We start from the raw sequence: 6,027 nt of genomic DNA, 5'->3' as shown, positions 1-6,027 counted from the left end.
TAACCCCTCCAGTACTCCGGTATGTACCCGATATACTCCGTAACCCTTACGGTGTCTGAATACTACCTTCCAATATATCAATCTTTACCTCTCGACCATTTCGAGACTCCTAGTCATGTCCATGATCTCATCCGGGACTCTGAAAAAGCTTCAGTCACCAAAACACATAATCATAATACAAATCGTCATCGAACGTTAAGCGTGCGGACCCTACGGGTTTGAGAACTATGTAGACATGACCGAGACACATCTCCGATCAATAACCAATAGCGGAACCTAGATGATCATATTGGTTCTTGCATATTTTATGAAGATCTTTATCGGTCAAACCGCAATAACAACATACGTTATTTCCTTTGTCATTGGTATGTTACTTGCCTGAGATTCGATCGTCGGTATCATCATACCTAGTTCAATATCATTACTGGCAAGTCTCTTTACTCATTCTGTAATGCATCATCCCATAACCAACTCATTAGTCACATTTCTTGGAAGGCTTATAGTGATGTGCATTACCGAGAGGGCCCAGAGATACCTCTCCGATACTCGGAGTGACAAATCCTAATCTTGATCTACACCAACCCAACAAACACCTTCGGAGACACCTGTAGAGCATTTTTATAATCACCCAGTTATGTTGTGACATTTGATAGCACACAAGGTGTTCCTCCAGTATTCAGGAGTTGCATAATCTCATAGTCAGAGGAATATGTATAAGTCATGAAGAAAGCAATAGCAATGAAACTTAACGATCATTATGTTAAGCTAACAAATGGGTCTTGTCCATCAAATCATTCTCCTAATGATGTAATCCCATTCATCAAATGACAACACATGTCTACGGTTAGGAAACTTAACCATCTTTTATTAATGAGCTAGTTAAGTAGAGGCATACTAGGGACACTTTGTTTTGTCTATGTATTCAGACATGTATCAAGTTTCCGGTTAATACAATTCTAGCATGAATAATAAACATTTATCATGATATAAGGAAATATAAATAACAACTTTATTATTGCCTATAGGGCATATTTCCTTCAGTCTCCCACTTGCACTAGAGTCAATAATCTAGTTCACATCGTCATGTGATTTCACACCAATAGTTCACATCGCCATGTGACCAACACCCAAAGGGTTTACTGGAGTCAATAATATAATTCACATCGCCTATGTGATTAACACCCAAAGAGTACTAAGGTGTGATCATGTTTTGCTTGTGAGAGAAGCTTAGTCAACGGGTCTGCCACATTCAGATCCATATGTATTTTGCTAATTTCGTTGTCTACAATGCTCTGCATTGAGCTACTCTAGCTAATTGCTCCCACTTTCAATATGCATCCAGATTGAGATTCCGAGTCATCTGGATTAGTGTTAAAGCTTGCATTGACATTACTCTTTTATGACGAACTCTTTATCAACTCCATAACTGAGAAACATTTCCTTAGTCTTCTTAGGTAACTAAGGATAATTTTGACCGTTGTCCAGTGATCCACTCCTGGATCACTATTGTACCCTCTAGCCAAACTCATGGTGACGTACACAATAGGTATGGTACACAACATTGAATACTTTATATAACCTATGACTGAGGCATAGGGAATGACTTTCATTTTCTTTCTATTTTCTGCCGTGGTCGGGTTTTGAGTCTTACTCAACTTCACACCTTGTAACACAGGCAAGAACTCCTTCTTTGACTGTTCCATTTTGAACTACTTCAAAATCTTGTCAAGGTATGTTCTCATTGAAAAATCTTATCAAGCGTCTTTATATATCTCTGTAGATCTTGATGCTCAATATGTAAGCAGCTTCACTAAGGTCTTTCTTTGAAAAACTCCTTTCAAACACTCCTTTATGCTTTCCAGAAAATTCCACATCATTTTCGATCAACAATATGTCATTCACATATACTTATCAGAAAGGCTGTAGTGCTCCCACTCACTTTCTTGTAAATACAGGCTTCTCCAAAAGTCTGTATAAAACCATATGCTTTGATCACACTATCAAAGCGTATATTCCAACTCCGAGAGGCTTGCACCACTTTGTTATCACCTTTAGGATCGAAAAAACCTTCTGGTTGCATCATATACAACTCTTCTTTAAGAAATCCATTAAAGAATGCAGTTTTGACATCCATTTGCCAAATTTCATAATCATAAAATGCGGCAATTGCTAACATGATTCAGACAGACTTAAGCATCGCTACGAGTGAGAAAATCTCATCGTAGTCAACACCTTGAACTTGTCGAAAACCTTTTGCGACAAGTCAAGCTTTGTAAATAGTAATACTACCATCAGCATCCATCTTCCTCTTGAAGATCCATTTATTATTAATGGCTTGCCGATCATCGGGCAAGTCCACCAAAGTCCACACTTTGTTTTCATACATGGATCCTATCTCAGATTTCATGGCCTCAAGCCATTTTGCGGAATCTGGGCTCATCATCACTCCCTCATAGTTCGTAGGTTTGTCATGGTCTAGTAACATGACTTCCAGAACAGGATTACCGTACCACTCTGGTGCGGAACGTGCTCTGGTTGACCTATGAGGTTCGGTAGTAACTTGATCTGAAGTTTCATGATCATTATCATTAGCTTCCTCTCTAGTTGGCGTAGGCATCACAGGAACGGTTTTCAGTGATGAGCTACTTTCCAATTCGAGAGAAGGTACAATTACCTCATCAGGTTCTACTTCCTCCCACTCACTTCTGTCGAGAGAAACTCCTTCTCTAGAAAGGATCCATTCTTAGCAACAAAGATCTTGCCTTTGGATCTGTGATAGAAGGTCTACCCAATAGTTTCTTTTGGGTATCCTGTGAAGACGCACTTCTCCGATTTGGGTTCGAGCTTATCAAGCTGAAGATTTTTCACATAAGCATCGCAACCCCAAACTTTTAAGAATCGACAGCTTAGGTTTCTTGCCAAACCACAGTTCATACGGTGTCGTCTCAAAGGATTTAGATGGTGCCCTATTTAACGTGAATGCAGTTGTCTCTAATGCATAGCCCCAAAATAATAGTGGTAAATCGGTAAGAGACATCATAGATCGCACCATATTTAATAAAGTACGGTTATGATGTTCGGACACACCATTACGTTGTGGTGTTCCAGGTGGCGTGAGTTGTGAAACCATTCCACATTGTTTTAAATGAAGGTCAAACTCGTAACTTAAATATTCGCCTCCATGACCAGATCATAGAAACTTTATTTTCTTGTTATGATGATTTTCCACTTCACTCTAAAATTCTTTGAACTTTTCAAATGGTTTAGACTTGTGTTTCATTAAGTAGATATACCCATATCTGGACAAATCATCTGTGAAGGTTAAAAAATAACGATACCTGTCACGAGCTTCAACACTCATCGGACCGCATACATCAGCATGTATTATTTCCAATAAGTCAGTGGCTCGCTCCATTGTTCTGGAGAACGGAGTCTTAGTCATCTTGCCCATGAGGCATGGTTCGCAAGCATCAAATGATTCATGATCAAGTGGTTCCAAAAGTCCATCCGCATGGAGTTTCTTCATGCGCTTTACACCAATATGACCTAAACAATAGTGCCACAAATATGTTGCACTATCAATATCAACTTTGCATCTTTTGGCATCAATATTATGAATATGTGTATAACCACGATAGAGATTCAACAAACCATTCACATTGGGTGTATGACCATTGAAGGTTTTATTCATGTAAACAGAACAACAATTATTCTCTGACTTAAATGAATAACCGTATTGCAATAAACATGATCCAATCATATTCATGCTCAACACAAACACCAAATAACATTTATTTAGGTTCAACACTAATCCCGAAGGTAGAGGGAGTATGCGATGGTGATCTTATCAACCTTGGAATCACTTCCAACACACATCGTTACCTCGCCCTCAACTAGTCTATGTTAATTTTGTAACTCCTGTTTCGAGTTACTAATCTTAGCAACTGAACCGGTATCAAATACCCTGGGGTTACTATGAACACTAGTAAAGTACACATCAATAACATGTATATCAAATATACCTTGGTTCACTTTGCCATCCTTCTTATCCGCCAAATACTTGGGGTAGTTCCACTTCCAATGACCATTTCCCTTTGTAGTAGAAGTACTCAGTTTTAGGCTTAGGTCTAGTTTTGGGCTTCTTCATGGGAGTGGCAACGTGCTTGTCATTCTTCTTGAAGTTCCCTTTCCTTTCCTTTGCCCTTCTTTCTTGAAACTAGTGGTGTTGTAAACCATCAACACTTGATGCTTTTTCTTGATTTCTACCTTCGCGGATTTTAGCATCGCGAAGAGCTCAGGAATCATTTTCGTCATCCCTTGCATATTATAGTTCATCACGAAGTTCTAGTAACTTGGTGATAGTGACTAGAGAACTCTGCCAATCACTATCTTATCTGGAAGATTAACTCCCACTTGATTCAAGTTATTGTAGTACCCAGACATTCTGAGCACATGCTCACTAGCTGCTATTCTCTTCCATCTTGTAGGCAAAGTACTGTTAGAGATCTCATACCTCTTGACTCGGGCATGAGTCTGAAATACCAATTTCAGCTCTTGGAACATCTCATATGCTCCATGTCGTTCGGAACATTTTTGAAGTCCCGGTTCTAAGCCGTAAAGCATGGTGCACTAAACTATCAAGTAGTCATCATACCGAGCTTGTCAAACGTTCATAACGTCTGCATTTTCTCATGCAATAGTTCTTTCGCCTAGCGGTGCATCAAGGACATAATTATTCCGTGCAGCAATGAGGATAATCCTCAGATCACGGACCTAGTCTGCATCATTGCTACTATCATCTTTCAACTTAGTTTTCTCTAGGAACATAGCACGGGCCATTGTTCTACAACAACATAGATATGCAAAAACTATCAGGTACTAAGATCATGATAAATTAAAGTTCAATTAATCATATTACTTAAGAACTCCCACTTAGATAGACATCCCTCTAGTCATCTAAATGATCACGTGATCCATATCAACTAAACCATGTCCGATCATCACGTGAGATGGAGTAGTTTTCAATGGTGAACATCGCTATGCTGATCATATCTACTATATGATTCACGTTTGACCTTTCGGTCTCAGTGTTCCGAGGCCATATCTGCATATGCTAGGCTCGTTAAGTTTAACCCGAGTATTCTGCACGTGCAAAACTGGCTTGCACCCGTTGTATGTGAACATAGAACTTATCACACCCGATCATCACGTGGTGTCTCGGCACGACGAACTGTAGCAACGGTGCATACTTAGGGAGATCACTTATACCTTGAAATTTAGTAAGAGATCATCTTATAATGCTACCGCCGTACTAAGCAAAATAAGATGCATAAAGAATAAACATCACATGCAATCAAAATATGTGACATGATATGGCCATCATCATCTTGTGCCTTTGATCTCCATCTCCAAAACACCGTCATGGTCTCCATCGTCACTGGCTTGACACCTTGATCTCCATCGTAGCATCACTATCGTCTCGCCAACTATTGCGTCTACGACTATCGCTACCGCTTAGTGATAAAGTAAAGCAATTACATGGCGATTGCATTTCATACAATAAAGCGACAACCATAAGGCTCCTGCCAGTTGCCGATAACTTTGACAAAACATGATCATCTCATACAACAATTTATATCTCAGCATGTCTTGACCATATCACATCACAACATGCCCTGCAAACACAAGTTAGACGTCCTCTACTTTGTTGTTGCAAGTTTTACGTGGCTGTATGGGCTTCTAGCAAGAACCATTCTTACCTACACATCAAAACCACAATGATTTTTCGTCAAGTGTGCTGTTTTAACCTTCAACAAGGACCAATCGTAGTCAAACTTGATTCAACTAAAGTTGGAGAAACAGACACCCGCCAGCCACCTGTGTGCGAAGCACGTCGGTAGACCAGTCTCATGAACACGGTCATGTAATGTCAGTCCGGGCCGCTTCATCCAACAATACCGCCGAATCAAAGTAAGACGTTGGTGGTAAGCAGTATAACTATTATCACCCACAATTCTTTGTGTTCTA

This window comes from Triticum dicoccoides, chromosome 3A (assembly GCF_002162155.2).
Source record: "Triticum dicoccoides isolate Atlit2015 ecotype Zavitan chromosome 3A, WEW_v2.0, whole genome shotgun sequence".
Classification (NCBI taxonomy): Eukaryota; Viridiplantae; Streptophyta; class Magnoliopsida; order Poales; family Poaceae; genus Triticum; species Triticum dicoccoides.
The sequence above is the reverse complement of the archived record's forward strand: the minus strand, read 5'-3'. Positions refer to the sequence as shown.